The sequence below is a fragment of the Elephas maximus genome, chromosome 15, assembly GCF_024166365.1.
Source record: "Elephas maximus indicus isolate mEleMax1 chromosome 15, mEleMax1 primary haplotype, whole genome shotgun sequence".
Taxonomy (NCBI): Eukaryota; Metazoa; Chordata; class Mammalia; order Proboscidea; family Elephantidae; genus Elephas; species Elephas maximus.
In genome coordinates, this window is record NC_064833.1 from 68,037,923 (window position 1) to 68,065,089 (window position 27,167).

The 27,167-nt window shown below is 42.3% G+C and overlaps 2 protein-coding genes and 1 pseudogene across 12 annotated transcripts in view; 1 reads left to right on the plus strand and 2 right to left on the minus strand.

The window, feature by feature from the left end:
- The window catches only part of LY96 (lymphocyte antigen 96), a 96,983-nt gene that overhangs the window by 66,267 nt on the left and 3,549 nt on the right, over positions 1–27,167 (minus strand). The window lies entirely within an intron of this gene.
- The window catches only part of ELOC (elongin C), a 90,447-nt gene that overhangs the window by 12,089 nt on the left and 51,191 nt on the right, over positions 1–27,167 (plus strand). For 2 of the 9 annotated variants that reach the window (XM_049853714.1, XM_049853706.1), the window contains exon 1: positions 20,944–21,065. The exons of 4 other annotated variants lie outside the window; for them this stretch is intronic. The gene's annotated coding sequence lies outside the window, so the exon portion shown is untranslated. Of the gene's footprint in view, positions 1–19,949; positions 20,881–20,943; positions 21,066–27,167 lie in introns of those variants that run through there. 3 more of the 9 variants (XM_049853717.1, XM_049853709.1, XM_049853712.1) reach the window with 3 other exon arrangements.
- Positions 7,640–16,638, minus strand: LOC126058546 (transmembrane protein 70, mitochondrial-like; annotated as a pseudogene).

Sequence of the window (27,167 nt, forward strand, 5' to 3'; positions counted from 1 at the left end):
AAAAGGAAGAAATGATGAAGTAAAATAACTGAACACAAGATTTCAAAGGGTGGCTTGAGAAGACAAAGTAAAGTATTATAAGGACATGTGCAAAGAGCTGGAGATGGAAAACCAAAAGGGAAGAACACGCTCAGCGTTTCTCAAGCTAAAAGAACTGAAGAAAAAATTCAAGCCTCAAGTTTCGATAGTGAAGGATTCCACGGGGAAAATATTAAATGACACAGGAAGCATCAAAAGAAGATGGAAGGAATACACAGGGTCATTATACCAAAAAGAATTAGTCAAGGTTCAACCATTTCAAGAGGTAGCATATGATCAGGATCCGATGGTACTGAAGGAAGAAGTCCAAGCTGCACTGAAGGCTTTGGCAAAAACAAGGCTCTAGGAATTGACAGAATATTAATTGAGGTGTTTCACCAAAAGGATGCAGCGCTGGAAGTGCTCACTCGTCTATGCCAAGAAATTTGAAAGACAGCTACCTGGCCAACGGACTGGAAGAGATCCATATTTATGCCTATTCCCAAGAAAGGTGATCCAACTGAATGCAGAACTTATAGGACAATATCATTAATACCACACACAAGCAAAATTTTGCTGAAGATCATTCAAAAGCGGCTGTAGCAGTATATTGACAGGGAACTGCCAGAAATTCAAGCCGGATACAGAAGAGGACGTGGAACCAGGGATATCATTGCTGATGTCAGATGGATCCTGGCTGAAAGCAGAGAATACCAGAAGGATGTTTATCTGTGTCTTATTGACTACAAGGCATGCAACTGTGGGGATCATAACAAATTATGGATAACATTGCGAAGAATGCGAATTCCAAAACAATTGTGCTCATGAGGAACCTGCACATAGATCAAGAGGCAGATGTTCAGACAGAACAAGGGGATGCCGAGTGGTTTAAAGTCAGGAAAGGTGTGCATCAAGGTTATATCCTTTCACCACGCCTACTCAATCTGTTTTGGAATCGACTTGATTGCAGTGGGTTTGGTTTTGGGTCTTATTCAACCTGTATGCTGAGCAAATAATCCAAAAGGCTAGACTATATGAAGAAGAACCGGGCATCAGGATTGGAGGAAAACTCATTAACAACCTGCGTTATACAGATGACACAACCTTGCTTGCTGGAAGTGAAGAGGACTTGAAGCACTTACTAATAAAGATTAAAGACCACAGCCTTCAGCATGGATTACACCTCAACATAAAGAAAACAAAAGTCCTCACAACTGGACCAATAAGCAACATCATGATAAACAGAGAAAAGATTGAAGTTGTCCAGGATTTCATTGTACTTGGCTCCACAATCAACACCCTTGGAAGCAGAAGTCAAGAAATCAAAAGACGCATTGCATTGGGTAAATCTGCTGCAAAATACCTCTTTAAAGTGCTGAAAAACAAAGATGTCACCTTGAAGACTAAGGTGCACCTGACCCAAGCCATGGTATTTTCAATTGCATCATATGCATGTGAAAGCTGGACAATGAATACAGAAGACCAAAGAAGAACTGATGCCTTTGAATTGTGGTGCTGGCAAAGAATATTGAATATACCATGGACTGCCAAAAGAATGAACTAATCTGTCTTGGAAGAAGTACAACCAGAATGCTCCTTAGAATCAAGGATGGTGAGACTGCGTCTTACATACTTCGGACATGTTGTCGGGAGGGATAGTCCGTGGAGAAGGACATCAGGGTCAGTGGAAAAGAGGAAGACCCTCAACGAGATGGATTGACGCAGTGGCTGCAACAATAGGCTAAAGCATAAGAACAATTGTAAGAATGGCGCAGGACTGGGCAGTGTTTCGTTCTGTGGTACGTAGGGTCGCTATGAGTCAGAATCAACTCAGTTGCGCCTAACAACAACAAATTCTTTTATACCTCTGGAGGTCAGAAGTCAAAAATGAGTTTCACTAAAGTTATCAGAGCTGGTTACTTCTAGAGACTCAGGGGAGAATTTTTTCCTTTCCTTTATCAGCTTTTAGTGGCCACCTACATTCCTTGTCTTATAGTCCGTTCCTCCTTCTTCAAGGCACATCATTCCAATCTCTACTTCCACCATCCTATCACCTTTTCCTCTAATCTCTTGTCTCCCTCTTACGAGGACTCCTGTAATTAATTACACTGATCTACTAGTATAATCCAGGATAATCTTCCCACCTCAAGATCCTTAACTTAATCACATCTGCAAAGTTCCTTTTGCCATATAAGGGGCCAGAGATTTAAACACGAACATCTTGGGGGGCCATTATCCAGCCTACCACAGTGGTGGTGCGGTGGTTAAGAGCTATGGCCGCTAACCAAAAGATCGGCAGTTCAAATCCACCAGCTACTCCTTGGAAACCCTGTGGGGCAGTTCTACTCTGTCCTATAGGGTCACTATTCGGAATCTACTCAACAGCAATGGGTTAATAATAACTGCAATGAATTAAGACACACCGAATACGTTTAAATTCACAAGCGCACAGTAATTTTTTAAAAGTCTAATTGGTCATTGTCAGATGATCTTAGGAAACCTATCCTATTTTGAAAACTGATAAATAAAGGGAGAGAATCAAGCATTTATCCTGACTTTTCTACACAAATTGAACTATTAAGCAATCAAACAGTAGAGAGGGGAAAGTTTTTCTTACTTTCTTGTACTCTTCTACCTATAGAAGTATTCCACCTGATAAATAAAAAAGGGATAATAGAATACAACCATTTTGCAACACCTAGTGAATTAACTAAAAAAAAAACAAAAATTTTTTTTTTGTTGTTTTTAGTGAATCAGGCAATCTAGGCATTGAGCCTCCAGGGTTGCTATCATCACAAAGAGAAAGATAAAAAGACCTCTGAACCTCCCGATGGAGGAACATCGTGGTAGCTCGTCTCCAAGATACTCCCAATGATCCTTAAAAAAAATTGTGTAGTCCCCTCCCACAGTGAATGAAGCTGACTGTGTAACCAATAAAATATTGTATGATAACAGGGTAGTCATAAAATGTATTGTGGCTTTCAGCTTGCTCTCCTTTGGATCACCTGCTCTGGGAGAAACAAGCAGCCCTAAAGAGTGATCCACATAGTGAGAAACTGAGGCCTCCAGCCAAAAGCCAGCACCAACTTGGCTGTTGTGACCCCTCTTGGAAGCATGTCCTCCTGCCTCAGTCAAGCCTTTAGATAGCAGCAACACAAGCATCTTGGCTACTGCCTCATCCGATACCCTGAGCTAGAACCTCCCAGCTAAGCCACTCCTGAATACCTCACCTATACTCATTGTGCAATACTATAAGTGTTTATTGTTGTTTTAAACCTCTAAGTTCTTAGGGTAATTTGTTATTAAGCAATAGGTAGCTAAAACAAACAATATCATCTATGAAGTAGCCTTGTCCAGAGTAATCAAGCCTGAATCTCAGAAAGCCTCAAGATACAACTACAAATTTACTGGAGATACAGAAGTCAGAGGAACACGTTAAACAATACCATAGGAATGCAATCAGAAAAGTCTAGATCATAAGATCTAAAGAACAAACAACTCAAGTTTCTTCATTTGCGAGGAAAACACACACACACAGAGTAAAGAAATAGAGGGCCCATAGATCGGAAGAGTCTTAAAAGACATTTCAAAATCGCAATGCGTAAACCATATTTGGATGGTGAAATGGTTGTGTGTCAGTGGTCTGGCTGTTATGATGTAGTTTGGCAGCTATGTAATGATATAATCATCTGTATGATGAGCTCTGATATAATCACCTCCATGGTAAGATTGGCTATGAAGCAGCCAATCCGCTGAAAAGGAGTTTCCTTGGAGGTGTGGCCTGCATCCAATATATCTGGACTTTCTGGCAAAGCTTGCTGGCTTTTGCTCTGCTTTGGATCCTGCATTCAGCTTGTCATCATCTGACCTCCGGTTCTTGAAACTTGAGCCTGCGGCTTGCTGTCTTACCTGATGATCTTGGAGTCATCAGCCTCTGCAGCCTGTGAGCCAGAAGCCTGCCATCTGACCTGCCAATTTGGGGTTTGTCAGCCCCTCCAGGTACATGAGTGAGGAGAAGCCTCCAGCCTGGCACCTGACCTGCAGACTTGGAACTTTCCAGGCTCTACAACCATGTGAGCCAATTCCTTGATGGAAATCTGTCTCTCTCTCTCTAAATATACATATATATACATACACATATATATATATACACACACACACTGTGATGGTTAAGATTGTGTGTCAGCTTGGTTGGGCCATGATTCTCAGTGTTTATATGTGATCACTCCCATGATGGGATCTGCTGTGAGTAGCCAATCAGTTGAAAGGGAGTTTTCTTGGGGGTGTGGCCTCCATCCGAATATAAGCAGACGTTCTGCCTTTTTGCTCACTCTGGATCCTGCAGCTGCCTCCTGTTCACCTGACCTCAGGTTCTTGGGACTTGAGCTATCAGCTTATCTGCTGATCTTAGGATTCATCCATTTTCACAGCCTGCGAGCAAAGCCCTGCTCTCCAACCTGCTGATCTTGGGTTCCCCAGCTCCTACAGCTATGTGAATCAGGAGAAGCCTCTATCCTTATGCACAGACTTGGGATGTTCCAGCCTCTACAATCCCATGAGCCATTTCTTTGATATAAATCTCTCAGTATATATTTATACAATTTACTGGTTTTGCTTCTCTAGAGACCCAGCCTAATATATATATATATATGTTAAAAAAAAAAAAAAAAAAACCCGTTGCTGTCGAGTTGATTTCAACTCATAGTGACCCTATAGCTGCCTCATAGAGTTTCCAAGGAGCACCTGGTAGAGCAATGGACTGCTTTTGTGTGGCCATTCTCTCCATGGTCTTGTAACTCCTACCCAAGTGACTGGGTGGGACTGTGCAAATAGGATAATTGTGGCCCACCAAAGGGACTGGCCAGTTTTGCCATTCCAGACGTGGGAAAAAGAGGATCCTACCACCATCAAGGAAGAACAGCCAGGAGCAGAAAGCACATCCTTTGGACCTGAGATCCCTACCCTGAGAAGTTCCTGAAACCAGGAGACAGAGAGAGAACTGTAACCCTGAAAACAGGAAGTGGCAGGAGAGACCGGCAGATCACACAGTGGGCTTCCTGGCCCAAGAAGCTAGAAAGCTGAGTGCCCGGGGTGCCTCAGGGCACTTACTGGCAGGGGCTAAAAGAGCTTTGTAACACTTGCCTGAGCAGGGCTGAGGCCCAGGGACAGAGAGAGAGGTACGCTTGCAAGCATAGCTGAAAATGGGCTGTCCTGATGGAAGAACTGTATCCCAAGTGTCCCAACCTGAATTGGAACCTATTACTTCCCTAATAAACCCCATTAACCATGAGTATTATCTGTGAGTTCTGTGTGGCCATTGTAATGAGTTATTAAGCCCAACAGAGAAATAGAGAGCACTGTGGGAGGTGCGGTTGGTTTCAGAATTGGTAAAGATGGTGGAGAGAGAAGGCATGTCTGATCTCCACCTCACAGGAATCAGCCTTGGGCTATTGATCTTCATTCTCCTTCTCCCTTGTGAAGTTAGGTCAGATGCCGCCCCTACGCCATTTGTACAGTAGAACCCAGCCTAAGACAGACCTTGACCCAAAATATTTTTAAAAATTATGTAACGATTGAAAATTTGAACATATTGAATATTTGATAACATCAGGAATGTTTTTAGGATATAATGGATGATACTGTGGTTATGTTTTTTAAGATGTCCTTATCTTGAACAGTTACAAAATTAGATATTTAAGAAAGGATTGTTAGGATGTCTGCATTACTTAGGAGGAACAGGCAGGGAGGGCGGGACATGAGGTCAGAGTCAGCACTCAAGGAATAAGGGAGGGACTTCTGAGAGTCTATTTGGCTTTTTTTAAGGAAGGGTGGGCTCTAAGTCTCAGGTTAAAGGAGGCTGATGGCAAACACTTTTCTGCTTCAAGCTGTGCCCTGTGAATAAGCTTCTAGCAGCCTCAGACTCAAACGATCCTTCCCTACAAACTAGTGATGCCCTGCAGCTTCCCCGGCACCCTCCCTCATACACACACGAGATGTGAAGATTAAGTTCGCCATCATGGCTGGCCATAGGAGACGTCAGGCAGCTCCATAAACACTGGGTGTTTTTTTCTTAACCGTGACTCTGGCAAGCAGCACAGTACCTGACACACTGTTGTTGTTAGGTGCTGTTGAGTCGATTCCGACTCATAGCGACCCTATGCACAACAGAACAAAACAATGCCCAGTCCTGCACCATCCTTAAAATTGTTGTTATGCTTGAGCTCATTGTTGCAGCCACCGTGTCAATCCACCTCATTCAGGGTCTTCCTCTTTTCCGCTAGCCCTGTACTTTGCCAAGCATGACATCCTTCTCCAGGGACTGATCCCTCCTGACAACATGTCCGAAGTATGTAAGACGCAGTCTCACTATCCTTGCTTCTAAGGAGCATTCGGTCGGAAGAAGTACAACCAGAATGGCACGCTCCAGGCACTCAAAAAAAAAAAAAAACCTAATGATATAAATAGCACAGTTTGTCGCCTATTCCTTCCAAATGGCTGAAAATCTTTCACAAGAATAAACTTTCCGTTTACAATTAGAGGTGCAAAGCTTAAAATCCAAGTGCTTGGCAAAGTTCGAATAGAAATTACTGTTTTATAAAGGTACTGTCCATCTATTTAGTACAAACGACTTTTCTACTCTGATAGGGAACACCAAGAAGAGGGCAAATAGAGGGACAAATGGGACCACTGACACTACTTAGATCACCATTTCCCCTAACCACACGTTCAATTGCACGTGAACATTCTTACTATTCAGACAGAGCCCCTACAGTGCTGTATTAAAAATCATGTTTTCTTGCCTAGCTTCCTCTTCCACAGTGCTGTATTGAAAAATTCTGTTTCCTTTGTTAGGCTTGTCCCTTCCCCCCTGCTTTGCATTTGAATCCTGCTTTTCCTTGGAGGTAATTTGTAAACCCTGTTGCACCAACATTTTTTTTGGTGTTGTTGCACTCACATAGTAAGATTAAGACTGTTGCTGATTTAACTTGTATGATGTCCCTACTTGTAAACCCCTTTAAAAGTAACTTGCCTGCCCACCCTTGGCCAGCAGTCTTGGCAGCAGCTGCTCCAACTGACTCTTTTTTCTTATACAACAAAATAAAGGTACCTTTCCTGTTCTCCTACCTCAAGGTCTTGTTTATTGGCCAATACGAGTCATGTCACGCAAGAACCTGGAGTTTCCACCTGGTAACACTATGGGCAACCGTGCCAGAGGAATTAGGCAAAAACTTGTATTGTGAACCAAAGCAGACAGATTAATATTACTTCCCGTAATTTGTAAATTAAAAAAAATGTTTTTTAATGTGGGAAAAGATAGTATCTATAGTTAGAAAAAATCCAAACACTAAGAAAAAGCTAACTCTCCAGTTTACTTCTGACTTACGATCCCCTGGCTTAGAGGCAACCACGCTTACTATATACAGCGTTTATAAAATTATCCAGGTATACACCAGCATGTACATACATATTCATGTACTTTTTTAAAAAGAAATAGAATAACGTATGCTTTGCTTTTCAAATACAGCCTATTTTATTGTAAACGATCATCATTCACTGAAAATTAATTCTAAGGTCTGTTTGATACAGTTTCCAAGTGTTTTAGCAATCAGACACTGACAGATACAAAAGTAATGGCAATTTTATTATTGTACATTGAAAGATAAATCACAGGTAAGCACAGACATACAAATGATAGACTCACTTCTCATCTCTTAGCTGTTCCTTTTCACTAGCTTCTTCCATACCGAAAGTGAACGGGTTTGTCATAACCCATTAGATGGTTATAGTCTTCAGGGTTTGGAAAGAGCGCTGGATTAACAAATAATGATTTTGTTTTAGCATAAAATGTGGTAAACGCATCTGTGCTGTTTAAAATCTTTACATCATTCCGGTGAAACTCTGTACTTGTTTCTGACAGCACAAAATTATAAGTAATGGCTTTATAAGTGTCTGTTGTGGCCTCATGATACAACCGGATGACGTAGACGCTTGTAATCAAGTAAGACAGCACTGGAATGATTGCTGCAAGACCTATGATGCCACAACATAAGATTTGCAAAGGCCGACTTCCAAGTACAATATTACTTTGTGTCAAAATATATGACAGAGAAACAACAATGAACGTATTTGTAAAATAAGAGAAACACGTCACACCTAAACGGGAGGAAAAAAAAAAAGAAGGAGGTTAATACTTTTACACATTTTATAAGAGAATCAACCTGTTCTACTAGCTTTTCTGCCTTTTTTCTTACTATATTGTCATCAAAAAACAATAAAACCAAAACACATATACAGTTCTTATTACAGGCTGTTTTAGGCACTTCACACTTTTATTCATCAGAAAAAGCCTGATGAGGCATATATGTAATTATCATTACCATCGCACCCATCTAACAGATGAGAAAAATGAGGCACTCATCCAACATCCTAACAAATGACAGAAAGGGGACTCAAGCCCAGGCAACTTGGCTCTAAAGCCCATGACACTGCCCATTACAAAGCACTGCCTCTCTAGGCAGGAAACTGCTTTAGGGTTAAATGGCTCCTAGCTCAGTTCCCCCAATAAAAGATTTTATTCAAAGACCTTTATTAATACCATAAAGATGATTCATCCGCAGACCATCAAATAAAACTTCCTATTAACAAGCACTTCCACATATCTAACATACAATAATCAAACATGGGAACTTTATCAGGCTAAGTGCCAAGGACTGAAACAACAAATCCCCACAAAAATACCACCAGTGGCTAAAAAATATATGGGAAAAGTATTCGGTGTCTCTAGCAAGGAACAACACTCAATTTAAAATTAGAAAGATTAAAAATAAATGAATTAAAATTTAATTTTCCTTAGTTTTAACTTACAATTTTAACATGATCCCCCAAAAAATATATGTATTTTTTTACACAGACAAGTTGAGTATAAAACTTATTTAGAAGAAAAAGCAAAAACAAAAAGAGAGCAACAAGGGGGTAGTTAGCCCTCCCAAATATTAAAACATAACATAAAGCCTTTATTATTAAAACAATATGGTACCATTATACAAATAAAACAGACAGATCAATGGAACAAAATCCAACTGCAATAAACTCAATTGCATATGGAAATTTAGTATGTGATAAAAGTAAAATGTAAAACCAGTGGGGAAAGATAGACTTTTTAATACTTGATGTTGGGACAACTGGGTAGCCATATAGAAAAAGATGAAATTTATTTCATCCATCACACCATAAACTAGAAATATTCCAAATAGCCTAGAGATTTAAATGTAAAAAGCGAGATCACAGAGCTACCAGAAGAAAATATTCATGAAGTCCTTTACAATCTGGGAGTGGAAACTTTTCAATTTATGATTCAAAATACAGAAGCAATTACATAGAAAGGCTGATAAATCTGACATTAAAAATATGCACAAAGACATCATAAAGTAAAAAGACAAATGAGAAACTAGAAAAAAAATTGGCAACTCCTATCACAAAAGGTTCATATCCCAAATATATAAAACGTTTCTAGAATATGAGAGAAAAAGACTAACCACTCTTTTAAGAAAAAAAAAAATGAAACCCACAGCCGTCGAATGGATTCCAACTCATAGCAACCCTATAGGACAGAAGAGAACTGCCCGATGGAGTTTCCAAGAAGTGCCTGGTGGATTCGAACTGCTGACCTCTCGGTTAGCAGCCGTAGCACTTAACTACTACGCCACCAGTGTTTCCAAACCACTCTATACATATTCACGAACATATGACAGCTATGAGCAGATAGTTCATAGAAATAGAAATGCACACGGCCCTTAAAGAGATGAAATAATGCTAAACCTCCTTTATAAAAAGCGTTAAGAGTAAAACTACAATAAGTGTTGTAGGTTGATTTGTATCCCCCAAAGGGATAGGTTCGATTGAGTCCTAGCCCTGGTTTATCAGTGAATTTGACAGTATTTGGAAATAGCATATTTGCAGATGTAATTAAGTTCACAAGAGGTCATACTGGCATAGGGTGGCCCTAATTTGAGATGACTGGTGTTCTTCTAAGGAAGAGACAACAGGATGGAGACACAGAAAGGGAAGACAGCCATGTACAAATGGAGGCAGAGATTGGAGTTAGGAGGGAAAAGCCAAGGAATGCATGGGCTACCAGAAGCTGGAAGAAACAAGGAAGGATCTTCCCCTTGAGCCTTCAGAGCGAGCATGGCCCTGCTAATATACTGAATTCTGACTTCTAGTCTCCAGAATTATGAGAGACTAGAAATTTCTGTTGTTTTTAGCCACCCACGTTGTGGTACTTTGTTATGGCAGCTGTATGAAAATCATAGTTAGGTACTGTTTTTCACACAAATTGGCAAAAACTCAGAAGTCTGATAACATATTCTGTTGGTGAGATTATGGCAAAGCAGACAGTAACAGAAAATACTATAACTGCTAAGGAGGAAAAATTTGGCTACATCTAGCAAAACTACATCTGTATTTATGCTCTAACCCCAGCAATCCTACCTCTAAGAATCTATATCAAAGATACGCAGGTAAAAATATGAAATGACGTATGGGTGAAAATATTCATTACAGCACTACTCCTACTGAAAACTACCCAGATGGCCATCGATTAAGGACTAGATGAATAAATTATGGCAGGTGTACACAATGGAATACTGTGAAGCTGTTAAAAGGGACAAGAAAGAGCTTTCTGTATTGTTATGGAGTCATCTCCAGAGTATGATGTTAAGTGAAAAGTGAAGGTGCAGAGCAGTGTATATAGTATGTTACCATTTACCTAAGAAAGAGCAGTAAGGAATAAACACATTCTCTCTCATATTCTCTCTCTCACACACACACATCCCAAAATAAAAACAGTAATCCATAGAAACATAAGGTAGAGGGTAAGCGAAGGAGAAGGAACTTTATTAAAACTGATTTTTTTAAAAAATCAACCATTATTCTGCCTTTCTTATAAAACTCATATCCTGGAGTACCAAATAGTCGATGAGTGTTTTTTGTTTTTTTTTTTTTTAATAGAATTCCAGCTACAAAATGGAGAAGGAATGAGAGAAAATCACCATCTTGCAACCCTTTATGAAATAATGCACCTAGACAATGATCATCAATTGTTTAAACATTAGGTGAGAGGCTGATGGGTCAGGCCGACAATACCTGAAACCATGAGCAATTATGCAACCTGATGTGATGCACAGGAAGTACAACACACCATCCATGGACGATTCCTGCCCCAAAACTAGAATTACGCCCTTTGGCTCAGTAATCCCACTTCTGAGACTTTATCCTTAAAAAAAAAAAAAAAAAGTAACCATTTGTAGGTTAAAAGTTATTTATCATAATGTTTCTTATAATACTCAAATGCTAGGAATAGCTTAAATGTCCAACAATAGGGTAAATGATTAAATTTTAACATTTATATGCTGGAGTATTATATAACAATCAACAATGATGTGTAAAAAAACATTTTGAAAACACTGGGAAATACTTTTGATACAATGCTGAAAGGAAAAAGATCAATATACAGATTTATATGCTCAAAAAAAAAATGCAGAGAAAAAGAACTAGAAAGAAATAAGCCAAAGTATCTACCTCTGCATGGTAGAATTATGGACAATTTTTTTCCTGCCTATTTATACTTTTCTATTGTTTTTTAATCAAAAACCACATACTACTTTGCTAATTGGGCAGAAAAACATTTTAAGGTGTAATCTTATTCAACCAGGATAATAAATTATTTTAAGTAAATGCTGCACTAGAGTATATTTGAATACACTCAAATTAATAGAAAATGGCTAACATATGTGGTACCATTGGGGAATCAAAAAAGCTTCCAGGTTTAAGGTTTAATTCTCTACCTTGCATCAGTAATTTCAAAATATTTCCTTCCTTCCTCCCACAGGCAGTTGCTATGACACTGGAACTCATGGGTTACAATGAGGATCAAGTTGTCTCCTGTATAAAAAGCTGGAACTCCTCAGCCCTTCCATACTCCATCTTTTTTTCCCATTACTCTTGTTACCTTGTAGCGAGTTGAACTGTGTCCTCCCCAAAACTCGTACCTACCCCGAACCTCTGAATGTGGCCTTATTTGGAAACAGTGTCTTTGCAGATGCAATTAAGGTAAGGATGGAGATGAGATCATACTGGATTAGGGTGGGCCCTAAATCCAATGAGAGCCTTTATAAATAGAGACAAGGACACACAGAGACAGAGACAAAGGCCAGTGAACTCGGAGGCAGAGATTGGAATGATGCAGCTACAAGCCAAGAAACACCAAGAACTGCCAGAGCACCAGAAGCTGGGAGAAGAAAGGGAGGATTCTCCCCCAGGACCTTCAAAGGGAGCATGGCCTTTCGGCTACTAGCCTCCACAACTGTGAAAGAATCCATTTTTGCTGTTTTAAGCCACCAAATTTACGGTACTTTGTTACGGCAGCTCTTGGAAAATAATACGCACATATACTTTCATTTTGCCTAGAGCTACGTGCTATTTTCTAAACACATATTCTGGGCTTTCCCACCTTTTCATCTTTGCTCATGCTACTTCTGTGCCTGGGATGGCCTTCTTTCACATCTCTTCATGTTTAAATTCCACTCATCTTAAAACGATGAAATGCCATCCTGATGAAGACCTTTCTGTACTATCTCTTTCTTTCTTTAATCTGAAAATAATATGTCTTTTCTGAAATCAAATCCACTTTCTAATATTATAAATGATTTATTACGATTATTTTGATGTATTCATCTCATCTTTCCAACCAGACTCTAAGATCCTGAAGGGCAAGATCTGAAGGGCTTTATCTCTGAATAACATCTCTCCCCCAAAGCCCCTGGCACAATGCACAGCACTTATCAGGTAATTATTTGTTGTTGAATTAACAACGGCTATCAACTAAAAGGCCCTTCAATTGTCTTTAGGACCCATTTGATAGTTTAGAGAACTTTCAAGACTGATACCTCTATCTTAATGTCTCTCCCTCAGCTCTACATAGAAAAAGTGTAGGATAATCCCTGATATAGAATGATTTTCTACTAATTATAATATTGAAAGAATTCAAACATTAAATTCCTCTACAAATTACAATTATAGAATTTTGAATACCATGGACAGTTATACTCTTCCACAAATATTACATACTACCCATATCAAAATTACATGTACTCTTTTATATTTATATGCTTCTTCTGTCCAGATGAAGTCAAGTAAGAACAAGAAATAAATTGATTTAAGCCTTCCTTATATTTGAAGGAATGGTCTGTGTTCAGGTGGAAGGGTGCTTTGGGGGTCACCGTTAAAACACGTCTCAGTGGCATAAATCCAGGTAACCCAGGCCTGATACGGGACACCAAGTTCAACAGTCTGCTCGTATATTGTCTTCTGAAGAAATTTCTAAGCACCCAAAATCGGTTATTCCAATAACTCTACTCACTGGTGATTACAATGAGTCTTTATTCTTTAAGAACTTCTCAATTCGCTAAAATTGTACTTTAAACATACCTATTTAAACTTGAGAATTTACAGGCTTCCAGAGTAAATTTTAGATGATTGGTTAACATCAGCATCATCAAAAACACAAATGCAAACGTGGGTGCTGAAACCTTATGGCCATACTTGATTATAAAACAATCCTCCGTGTTTCAGGTTACTGTTTTTTTTAGATTATAAAAAGGAAACACAACCTCAGGGAACTTAACAAATCACATACCTCCCTAAGTTCTTCCGACCTTCCTTACTAAATTATTCCTTACCAAATACTAAATTGGAAACCCTGGTGGTGTAGCGGTTAGGGGCTACAGCTGCTAACCAAAAAGTCGGCAGTTCAAAACCACCAGGCGCTCCTTAGAAACCCTGTGGGGCAATTCTACTCTGTCCTATAGGGTCACTATGAGTCGGAATCAACTCCATGGCAATGGGCTTTTTTTTTTTTTTTAATACTAAATTACAATCTAAAAAAGTGCTTTAACTCGGAGATATTTAATATGCTATCTTTCTTTTCCATGATCTAACTCGATACCACCTGGAAAACCCACTAAAATGTTGAAAATTCTAAGATTACCTTAAAAATACATAAAACATATTTTGTTTAATTACAAAAATACTCCGCGCTCATTTTATTCCTCTACCCTACTTCCCAAAGATAACGACTCTTAAGAGGTGGTTTCTGTCCATTTTTTTCCTTTGCATATTCAAACATTACTGAAATATACAATTTTTTGGTTTTGTTTTGCTGTTCAACATTTCGACAGAGAGGTGACCACAGTATGGAAACTCATGGAAAATTTATGTGATCTTTGTGAATCCCCAACCATAAGCTCACAAAGTTATAACGAAGCCTTCAGAAATCTTTTTAAACCTCCAAAAAATGCAAAGGTCTCAATCTCTACATCTTACTAACAGGTACCAAGAATAAGAAATTATAATCTAATTTTTCCAGTGCCTTGTAATTGTTGTCGCTAAGCCTCATAATTAAGACAGGTTAAAAGTGGTTTTTGTTTTTTTTAAATAATACACTAATAGGTAACGTATGCTAAGTATATTTTTTACAATTAAAAGAAAAGTAGATACCCCTACTCCTGATTACTCACCAAATACTGCTCGGGCCTGATGCCCAGTGTAAATCAGCCTTCCATCTTCTGATTTTTCAAGTTGTGCATGTAAGCATCGAACGCATCCTTCCCAACAGACAGGTTTCTATTGAAACAGACACCGTTATAATGTGAGTACACAAGTAATTTGCATTTGAGACCAACCATAAAAATTTAAAAAAAAAATTTTTTTTTTTTTAAGGGAGAGTAGAAAACAGCTTGTCATATGAGGTGACACAGTTAATTCTCCCAAATAATCTATCCAAAACCCATAACCGTAGAGTCAGTTCTGACTCACTGGGATCCCATAGGGCTTCTGAGGCTGTAAATCTCTACAGGAGACTGCCACATCTTTATCCCACAGAGCCGCTGTGGTTTGGAACCACTGACCTTTCAGTTAGCAGTAGATCACTTAACCACTGCGTCATCAGGCCTCTTTAACTAATCTACCAAAACCCAAAACCAAACCCAGTGCTGCCAAGTCCATTCTGACTCATAGCGACCCTACAGCGAACGAAACAAATCACGGTGGCTAAGAGAACGGTTTTTCTCAATTCCAGCCACAAGTAGAAATGTGCTGAGTTGGAGTTTGAAGACCTAGGTTTGAATCCCAACTCTTCAGCTTTTTAGATCTAGTGTAATCTTAAATAATTTAATACTTTAAATAGTTCCCTCTATTCTGCTGTTAAATGAGGACACTGCTCTCATAGGATTGTTTTAAAGACTTAAATGCATTATCTTTTCAAAATAAAATAAAAATAAAAGAACACTCTGCAGAGTATTATTTACTTAAAGTCCAGACAATTTTCAATACTTCTAAAATAAATATATCATAACTAGTACTAAAAAAAAAGAAGAGCAACAAAAATTTCCCTATAGATCTTGTAAATACTTTACACCTTATTTCTCTTAATCGTTTACAAAAAAATCTTACTTGAGATCTCTTATCAAATTTCGCAAAGAGTTCCCAGAAAGTCAGAAAACGAATTTCACAGGGCACACTTCGAAATGTAAATGGCTTGATTAATTCCTTTATGCTGAAATTTAATTGCATTCCAATTTCATTTTATGCATTTCTTTCAACGTTCGATCAGGTTTGCCAATCCTGACATTTTACAGGGCAGGATCAGGAGATAATTTCTTCAAATTAAAGTGGATGGGTTAACGTTCACATCCCTTCCTTCCCAGAGGACAAAACCCAAAACAAATCAAACCCACTACGACCGCAGAGGAGAAACGATTCCTAAAAATAGACCCATCTAATAAAAAATATAATGGACTAAAAGTCTGTCTCCAGGTTCTACATGCAATTTCTTTGCAAATTAACCCTTCCCAACTTCTGCTCAAGGGTAGAAAAGGGGAATAAACCCGGCCATCATGAGCCCGCACTATTTGGAATCCACTGGGAAAGTCACCACGTTCCCACGTGCACTTCTAGACTCTAGACTCGCTGGCGCTGTGATCCCCGGAGTTGTTCAGACCTGTTCCCGGGGCCGAGGCCTGCTACTTCTGCGAGCAGGCAGAGTTGCTTCTGCACTGCGGCCATGGGGCAGGCGGGGGCAGAGACCGTAGGTTGCAGACAGCGGCGGGGTGTTCCCTCAGACTCGACGCTACGCCCCCCCGAGCCCACCCCCACCCCCGAGCCCACCCCCACCCCCGAGCCCACCCCCACCCCACGCCCGCCAAAAACACCACCCCGCCCCCGCCCCCACCCCCACCCCCACCCCGGCGCGCTCGCCCTCCGACCGCCAACCTGCGCTGGCGCCGGAAGCCCTGCGCGCCCGCAGCGAACCGGCGCCAAGGGACCGCTGCAGGACGCCACCCATAAAGCAGCCGCCTTGGGGTCTCGGAACGCAGCAGACGCCCACGGCGCCGCCCTCTTCCCAGCGAGCCGCAGACCAGTCGCCCACCGGCCACCCAATTGCAGAAGTAGCATCCCGCTCGTGAGAAGAGACCCCGGCGGCCGAGCAGCTGGAGCCCAGCCCTCCCCGCACCGCGCCCTGCGCTAGCCGCGCACGCCCCGCCCCCAGAGGCCCGCTAGGCGGGACTGGCGGCACGCGCGTGCGCAGGATATGTGGCCTTCCTGCAACCTTCCGTCTCCAAGTGCTGTCCCTGAAGGCTGAGAACGGGGCCGTCATGCAGTCACCCGAGAGCCTGAAAATGTCCAGACTACACGTGGCTCCCCTTCTCCGAGAATTTATTGCCCTTCGACCGTCCTACGAGGTCGCTATGAGTCGAAAATCAACTCGATGGTACCTAACAACAATAACTTGACATTGTATTGGGGACAAAGCCTTGACGCCAGGGTTAAATCATTCACTATTGTGGATGTCATTTTCTAGGCCCCTAAAAATCGTTTCCTTTGCGGAAAATGATTCTAGCCTTTTGGCACATAAAAAAAATCCATTGCCTTCGAGTCAATTCTGAGTAGAACTGCCCCACAGGGTTTCCAAGGAGCGCCTGGTGGATTCAAACTGCCAACCTTTTAGTTAGCAGCCATAGCACTTAACCACTATGCCACCAGGGTTTCCAAGCCTATTGGCACAGAAGGTGTAATACTTTTTTATGATACAATTTCAACAAAAACGCATGGCGAGTTATCCCATCGTCGGGTTGGTATAAGGAGGCCTGCTGGTGCCGTGGTTAAGCCTTCCGCTAACTAAATGATTTGTGTGCAACCTACCAGTGGCTCCACAGGAGAAAGATGTGGCAATCTCCAACTATCTGCTTCCGGAAAGATTACAGCCTCAGAAACTCTATGGGGCAGTTCTACTTTATCCTATAGGGTCAACAGATATCAGCATGACTCCACCTCGAGGGGTTGGGTTGGGTTGGGTTTGGGCTTGTAGAAAACAAATGGAAGTTGTTCATGTAATGTTGGTAACTCATAAACTCATTGCTGACTCCTAGAGACCCTATAGGACAGAGTAGAACTGCCCCCATAGGGTTTCCAAGGAGCAGCTGGTGGATTTGAACTGCCGGCGTTTTGGTTAGCAGCCAAGCTCTTAATCACTGGGCCACCAGGGCTTCATAATGTTGGTATCTGTTATCCAATCTGTCTTTGAGAATCATTCTTCAGTACACACGTTTGTTCATTTACTTCTTAAAGAGGTATTCAGCGCCTAATGCCAAGCACTATTCTCGGAGCTCAGCTGCTAACCAAATAGTTGGCAGTTTGAATCTACCAGCCGCTCCTCGGAAACGCTATGAGGCAGTTCTACTCTGTTCTACAGGGTAGCTATAGTCGGAATTGACTCGTCAGCAACCGGTTTGGTTTTTTTGGTTTTGGTATTCTAGGAGCAGAGGATACAAAGATGCTAGAAAAAAACTGGGAATCCACAGTGCTCGTTTTGTAATGGAGGAAATAAACCTAAAGGTAGAACATGATGCTGTAGTATATTTAAGATATACAAAATGCTACAGAAGTCTAAAGAGGGCATGATTAATTTGGCCACTAATGATGAAAAGATGTTACATTCAACTGAGTCTTGAAGGATAAGCATCCAAGTAGTGGGGACACACTTTTGTTTACTACTACTTCAGAGCTATGACTGTTTTTGACTTGGCACGTTATTTGTATAAGAGAGGAACACATTTATATCCTAACACAATTCCCTTGATAATGCCCAAATACTGTCTACTTTTTTCTGGATAAAATGAAATTACTTCTTTATAAATGGCTTTATTTTCTTGGAGTTATTTTCTACTTACATTTTTAAAACTTTTGTTTTTAAAAACTTGTGGCAATTCCCTGTGGATGGACTGCTGAAGCCATTTCAAATTCAGAAACATTTTACTTGCCTGTGATATTAATGATCTTGTTCAATAATTTCTGCATTCTGTTGAATCACCCCTCTTTGGAATAGGCACAGATATGGATCTCTTCCAATTAGCTGCCCGCGTAGCTGTCTTCCATTTCTTGGCATAGACAAGCGAGCTATTCCAGCACTGCATTCATTTGTTGAAACATCTCAGTTGGTATTCCGTCAATACCTGGAGCCTTGTTTGGTTTTTGTTTTTTTTTTTGCCAATGCCTTCAGTGCACTTTGGACTTCTTTAATACCATCAGTTCTTAAATGGCTATCCTAAAATGGTTGAATGTTGACCAGTTCTTTTGGTACAGTGACTCTATGTATTCCTTCTATCTTCTTTTGATGCTTCCTTGTATCTTGTCCATTAAAAAAACCAAACCTGTTGCCATGGAGCTGATTCCAACTCATAAATTACCCTATAGGACAGAGCAGAACTGCCCGTGGGGTTTCCAAGGAGTGGCTGGTGGATTGGAACAGCTGACTTTGGTTAGCAGCCAAGCTCCTAACCACTGCACCACCATTTTCCCCATAGGATCCTTTAATATAGCTACTCGAGGCTTGAATTTTTCTTCAGTTCTTTCAGCTTGAGAAATGCGGAGCATGTTCTTCCATTTTGGTTTTCTAACTCCACATCTTTGCATATTTCAATACTTTGTCTTCTCAAGCCACCTTTTGAAATCTTCTGTTCAGCTCTTCTACTTTTCATTTCTTCCATTAACTTTTACTACTCCACGTTCAAGAGCAAGTTTCAGAGTCTCTTCTGACATCCATTTTGGTCTTTTGTTTCTTTCCTGTCTTCTTAATGACCTTTTGCTTTCTTCACGTATGATGTCCTTGATGTCATCCCACAAGTCTTCTGATCTTTGGTCATTAGTGTTCAATGTGTCAAAGCTATTCTTGAGATGTCTCTAAATTCAGGTGAGATATACCCTAGGTCATATTTTGGCTCTTGTAAATTTGTTTTAATGTTCTTCAGCTTCAGCTTAAACTTGCATATGAGCAATTGATGGTCTGTTCTGCAGTCAGCCTCTGGTCTCGTCCTGACTGATGATATTGAGCTTTTCCATCATCTCTTTCCACAGATGTAGTCGATTTGATTCCTGTGTATTACATCCGGCGAGGTCCACCTGTATAGTCGCTGCTTATGTTGTTGAAAAAGGCGTTTGCAATGAAAGACTCGTTGGTCTTGCACAGTTCCACCATGCGATATCAGGGCATTGTTCAGTAACGCAATGAGAAAAAGAGGAAGACAGAAAAGAAGAAAAAGTACTTTCTGAACTAAAAGGAGGAAGGATATGACTGGAAATGTTTCTGTAGCCTTGTCTTCTACACCCCACTGCCTTTCCTCCCACCAAACTGTAACTCTCAGATACCATTACAACCAAGCAACTTTGGTGATGATTTGTGCAAAGGCTTTGAAAGATTAACCCAAGACAGTTTGTTCCCTTTTTGCAATTGATTCTAAAAAAGCCATACATGTCATCTGCCACATCAACTAAAAACGCCTTTCAGACAAAAGTCATTTATTCCACAAACACTTGTTTGTCTGTATGATTTTGCCTTTGTTGATATGTTACAGTGCCTAATTGAACAACTTGTAATGGCGTTTGGGCCTTACATTCCCTTCGTGCCACAGTCCCCGAACACAGCAAAGGATGAACTTTATTTAGCTGTTTCAGCCTTTCTGGAAAGGCGCCTGAGTTTAACCACAAGAAAGCAAGTAAAAAGGAGGAAGGCAGGGTGAAGGCAGAGGAGGCTTGGAGTGAAAAAGATGACCCCAGAACTGAGTAGTGGTGGCAGTCGCCTGGACTTCTGTGAGTGAGCTCCGAATGGAGAACTGAGCCACTCCGGAGTTGGGAAGGAAGGGCCCCCACTGCGGGCGTGGAGGGCGTGGTTAGTTGTCAGTAAACACTTAACAGTACCGGGAAGAGAGGAAATGAGGCCAGGTGTTTGCGCGAGCAGTTCTGATGTTCTTGCACATCACTGCAACTTTTCACAAAGGACAGAGGCCACTTCATAAAGAGCACGATCTTCTTAGGATACAAACCGCACTTTTCAATTTTCCTCTGAAGACAGCTCCCCCATCTCCAGACGACCCACAAACCAGAGGCAGGGACGACCTCTAAAACCCCCGAAATCTTAACAGGGACGTGAGAAACGACAAGTCCCAGGATGCAGTGACGTCTCGAGCCAAACGCCCACACTACCGTCCGGTGAAACTACATGTCCCAGAATGCTGTGTTGCCTCAGGCCCCGAGCGCCTCCTCAATAAGGATGCTGTTTCTTCAGAAATCCGAGCCGGATCGGCGCTGCATGCCGGGACTCAGAAGACCCAGAATCGTATTGGCTGAGATTTGGCAGTGAATGCCATTCCCCTAGGCTTGTTTGAGGTGATGTGGGGGGAAGGGCAGGGACGCTGGGCACTTCCGCCAGACGGAAGCCAGCTACAGACTCACTGCCTCCCGCCTTACCAGGTACTAATCTCCCGCCCGTTGGCACAAGCGACTGTGCACTGGCGGAAGTAATTCCTCCAGCTGCCGCGGAACCCACGGCGGTAGGCTGCTGGGGTGGGGGGGCGGCCCTGGAATAGGGGCTGTGGCGGTGCGCGGGGGCCCGGCTGCGGTGGCTGCGGTGGCTACGTTGGCTACGGGACTGGCGAGTGAGTCTTGGGCTGGAATGGAAACGATGCTCCGGGACCACGTGGAGGAGGAGGGTGACTTGTACGGGACGCACTATCAACCCCACTTCCCACCCCTTCCCATTTGGGCGGGGAAGAAACGGAAGCTCTTAACCTCCCCAGGCCTTCCCAGCTCCTAGTTTGGGGGAGGGGAGAAGAGGGCGGCGGGACCTTTCCTGGCGCCTTTCGGTGGGCTTGGAAAGGGATGGAAGGAGGGGCTGTGGCCGACGAGACTGGCCCTTCTCTGGACTGAGCGCAGGGAGGGTGGAGTTAGGAGCACGGCAGCCCAGTCGCTTTCCCATTTTGCATTCCCGTGTGCACTCAGATTCCTTCTTTTCTTGGAATCACTCCCTGGTCCCAGAGAAGGGCCCTAGCTCCTTCCAGCTGAGGGATCACGAGAAGTTTACCTTCTGGGCAACTCGTTCCTTAGAAGCCAGGATGGTACGACTACATCTCACATGCTTTGGACATGTTATCAGGAGGGATCAGTCCCCGGAGAAGGATATCATGCTGGTAAAGTAGAAAGTTATCAAAAAAGAGGAAGACCCTCAACAAGATGGATTGACACAGTGGCTGCAACAATGGTCTCAAGCATAACGATCGTGAAGACGGCACGGAATCAGGCAGTGTTCCATTCTCTTCTACAAGCGGTTGCTATGAGTCGGAACCGACTTGATCACTTCATAGTTTATGACCAAAAAAAGTGGGAGGGGGGAGAATAAAAACAAAAACCTTAAATGTCCAAAAGTAATTAAATAAACAAGTTACGGCACACCTATTTATTGAAGTAATATGCAGTCATTAAGAAAGAATTTTTCAGATTTGTCCAGAGGACTAATGGACCACAACTACCACAGCCTCCACCAACCTGAGCCTGGAAGAACTAGATGGTGCCTGGCTACCACCACGGACTGCTCTGACGGGGATCACGATAGAGGGTCCCAGGCAGGGCTGGAGAAAATTTAGAACAAAATTCTAACTCACAAAAGAAGACCAGGCTTACGGGTCTGACAGAGACTGGAGAAAGCCTGAGAGTATGGCACCTGCACACCCTTTTAACTCAGTACTGAAGTGACTCCTGAGGTTCACCCTTCAACCAAAGATTAGACAGGCCTATAAAACAAACAATAATACATGTAGTTCAACCATGTATACGAAAATAAATGGGCACACCAGCCCAGGGGCAAGGACAAGAAGGTAGGAGAGGACAGGAAAACTGGATGAATGGAAATGGGGAACCCAGTGTCAAGAAGGGAGGGTGTTGACATGAAGCAGGGTTGGCAACCAATGTTATACAACAGCATGTGGATGAGTTGTTTAATGAGAAACTGATTTGCTCTGAGAACTTTCACCTAAAACACAATTAACAAAAAAAAGAGAGAATAATTTTAGGATATTTAGTTACACAGATGTTCACGGTGTATTATTAAGTTTTTAAAAGCTGGTCACCCAACCCAAAAACATCCAGTGCCGACGAGTTGATTCCAGCTAATGGCGACCCTATAGGACAGAGTAGAACTGCCTAATAGAGTTTCCAAGGAGTGCCTGGTGGATTTGAACTGCCAACCTTTTGGCTAGCAGCTGTAGCACTTAACCACTACGCCACCCACCCAGAGGCACCTCTGAAAAAAGACCTCACAATCTGCTTCCAAAAGATCACAGCCTTGAAAACCCTACGGAGCAGTTCGACTTTGCACACGTGGGGTTGCTATAAGTTGGAATTGACTCAATGACGACTCATTTGGTTTGGTTTTTTATGGGTGGCCAGTGTTGGGCCAGGCACCAGAATAAATCATGCTGGTGTAGGGATAGGGAGTAGGGAATAGAAGTATAAGACTTGGGCCTTGCGTTAGGAAGCCTGTGATTTTTCTGGGTAGACAAGAACAACACACATAAAATAATTAGACGTAAGATCCAAAACAGTATATGACAATGTACGGCATGTAATTTTAAGTAACATCGTTCATTTGCAGGGGGTAGGGAGCTCATGGAAAATAGTTTTATTACTTTGAAGCTATCATGAATACAGTAAGGTTCTAGTTTTGTTTTATTAAATACAGAAGATGGTGACCAGGTTCTGCAAATGCACAGAACAATAGCCTCCAATTTCTCCTGCAGTCACAAAGATCATCATCGCTAATCCATCATGGCACTTTTTCCCACTGAGCTCAGCCTTGGAATCCTTCTTAACCCAACATTGAAGGCAACTGCAGATGGCACTGGAAATAACACCACTGCCACACTGAGTATGGGCAGTGAATGCTGCCGGATGTCAAGAGGGGAAAAGATGAGCGTTGGCTAGAGTTGAACCATCATAACACCGCATTAATTATAACACCTCTTTAATGGAGTTTTCTTCACATAAATATGTAATTCCTTCTGACAGGAACATCCTTGCCTTCATCAGTTTGGAAACTCCTCCTCCTTCAAAATGTGTTCAACGGAGACATGGTCTCGGGAACATCTAGCTCAACTGGCGTAATATAGTTTATAAAGGAAATGTTCTACATCCTAACTTGGTGAGTAGCTTCTGGGGTCTTAAAAGCTTGTGAGCGGCCATGAAGACACTCCACTGGTCTCACCCTGCCTGGAGCAAGAGAGAATGAAGAAAACCAAAGACACAAGGGAAAGATTAGCCCAAAGGACTAATGGACTACAGCTACCACAGCCTCCACCAGACTGAGTTCAGCACAACTAGATGATGCCCAGCTGCCACCACCGACTGCTCTAACACGGATCCCAATAGAGGGTCCCAGACAGAGCTGGAGGAGAATGTAGAACAAAATCCTAACTCACAAAATTGAGAAGACCAGACTTACTGGTCTGACAGAGACTAGAGAAATTCTGAGAGTATGGTCCCTGGACTGCCTTTTAACTCAGTACTGAAGTCACTACTGAGGTTCACCCTTCAGCCAAAGATGAGACAGGCCCATAGAACAAATCAAGACTAAATGGGTAGACCAGCTCAGGCGCAGGGACAAGAAGGCAGGAGGGGACAGGAAAGCTGGTAACAGAGAACCCAAGGTCGAGAAAGGGAGAGTATTGACATGTCAGGGGAGTGGCAACCAATGTCACAAAACAATATGTGTATTAATTGTTTTATGAGAAACTAATTTGCTCTGTAACCTTCGTCTAAAATACAAAAGAAAAAAAAAATGTGTTCAAATATCATCAGCTCTGGTAGGCCTTCCCTGAATCCTTCACAACTCCCCATCCCCACAGTCACAAACACGCTATCGTTCATAGTACTTGTTCATTCTTTATTATAATAAATCTTTATTTATAAATCTTTATTATAGTTGTTTTCAAGTCTGTCTTTTTCATAAGAATATAACATGCCTCCAGGGCAGGAAGCATGTCTTATTAATTCTTTCACAGTACTGGGCACAAGGTGGATAATTAAAGTGGGTTCATTCATTTGCATCTGGTATCTGTTGTTGTTAGCTGCCATGGAGTCTGCCCCTGACTCGTGGCAACCCGAATCACAACAGGATCAGACGGTTATGATCCATGGGGTTTACACAGACTAGTTTTTTTGGAAGTAGATCACCAGGCCTTTCTTCCCAGTCCGTCTTATACTGAAAGCTCTACTGACCTGTTCAGCATCATAGCAATGCACAAGCCTCCACTGACAGACGGGTATTGGCTGACCATGAGATGCACTGGCCAGGAATTGAACCCAGGTCACCTGCATGGAAGGCGAGAATTCTACCACTGAACCACCACTGCCCCCAATCTGGCATTTACTAGGTGCCTTTAAACTTTGTTTTAGGCACTAGAGAAACAATAAGCAAGACAGTCGTGGGACCTACCCTTGAGAAATATACTCTCTAGTGAGGAAATAAACTAGGATAATGGGATAAAGCATGAGTGTGTGATGGGGAGGGAGGAGCAGGGAGAAGGTAGAGACAGTTCACCTGTTACTCGGTAAGTGAGTGAGGGGGGAAAAAACAGGCTTGAAGATGTTGGGGGAAGAGCATTTAAATCAGAAAAACTAGTCGTAGGTGCAAAGGCTCAGAGGTGAGAATGACTTTGATGTGTTCAAGAAAAAAAAAATGCCAGTGGGAATGGAAAATAATGAGTTGGGGGAGAATCACAGGTACCAGACAGGTAAGCAGGTGGGCAGGTAGTCAGGGCCATAGCATGAGGGGCATGGAGGCCTTGGTATAAAGTTGGGGTTTTTCCCTACTAGCAGTGAAAAGCCACTGGAGGGTTTTAAGCATAGGGGGCCACACTATCTGATTTATGTACATTTTGAAAAGACCACTCTGGCCTCTCTGCGGAGTACACATTGTATGGAGTCAAGAATTGAAGCAGAGAGAGGCAATTCAAGAGGCTGTTGCAGAAACCAGGAGCCCTGGTGGCACAGTGATCAAGAGTTCAGCAGCTAACGGAAAGGTTGGCAGTTTGAATCCATCAGCTGCTCCTTGAAAACCCTATGGGGCAGTTCTACTCTGTCCTATAGGGTCATTATGTGTCAGAATTGACTCAACAGCAACAGGTTTGGTTTGGTTTTGCAGAAACCAGAGGAGAGATTAAGGTATGATCAATAACAGACATAGATGGATTCTATCAACAACACTCTGGAGATAATGAAAACAGGAATTACTGATAATTGGATGTAGGGGGCTGAGGAAAAGAGATCATTAAAGGAGATGGGGCCTGGCTTGGGGCCTGAGAAATTAGGTGGAAGATGAGATGGAAAAGACTGAGGCAGGAATAGGCTTGAAAAGGTATAGATCAAGAGTTCAAGCTCAAGATGGCTATTAGACCCCTCCACGGCCACAGAGAGCTTGTACAATAAATGAATGAATCCTAGCAATTTGTAGTTATGCCTCCTGCTCCACATATATAAAACGAAAGCTAGAGTTTCTGAGGGTACGGACTGTATCTTACTAAACCTTCGCATTCTCAGCATTCCTTAGCATAATGATTAAACATAATGTCCATTCAATAAAAACTTGTTAAACTGAGTTAAATTGAACAGACTTGACCATGCTCCATGATGCAGAGAGAACTTTTGACCGGCCTCCAAGGGTTTGCAAGAAACAGAAGGAAGGGTAAGGATGTTTCAGGTTAGAGGAAATATAAGTACAATAGAGAGGCGGGTAAAGAGGCTGGCCTGCTTGTAGTGGAGGGACATGCCACATCCTAAGATAAACAGGCACAGGAGGGAAGACTAAGGGCAGTGGTGGTTCAGTGGTAGAATTCTTGCCTTCCTTGCGGGAGATCCGGGTTCAATTCCAGCCCGTGCACCTCAAGCACAGCTACCACTCGTCTTATCGGTGGAGGCCTGTGTGTTGCTATGATGCTGAACAGGCTTCAGCGGAGCTTTCAGACTAATACAGAGGAGGAGAAAAAGGCCCGGCGATCTACTTGTGAAAATCAGTCAGTGATAACCCTAGCGATAGCAGCAGTCCAGCCCCTTTGTGCATGAAACCACCATGACTTGAGGACAGCTAACACCAATAAAAGGGATGACCATGCTGATACCTCACATCCAGTCTATCAGCAAATCCTGTCAGCTCCGTGTCCACCATAGTTCCAGAATTTACTCCTTCTTATCACCTCCATCACTATCACTCTGGTCCAAGCCACCATGATCTCTCACCCGGATTACTGCAATAGCCTCCCAAGAAGTCTCCCGCTTCCACTCTTGCCACCTTACAGATTATTATCAACACAGGGACCAGACCAAGCTTCGCCCACAGCAAAAGACGAGTCCTCACCCTGACCTGCAAGGCCCTCATGCCCTTCTCCATTGCTTCTATGACCTCATCTTCTCCTGACCTCTCCTCACTCACTCCACTGCAGGCACCCTGGCCTCCTTGCTATTCTTCCAACACGCCAGAGATGTTCCTGCCTAAGGCCTTTTGGGCTTACTTTTTCCTATGCTCCTTCCCCCCGATTATCATCAGCACGACTCACTTCCTCAACCATTCCTGGTCCTCGCAAATGTTTCCTTCTTGGTGAAACCTTCCCAGACCATCCTAATTCAAAATGCAACCACCATCTCCTCCATCTCTGGACTTGTATGCCCTCCTCTTCTTTATTTTTCTCTCAGTCTTTACCAACATCTGACAT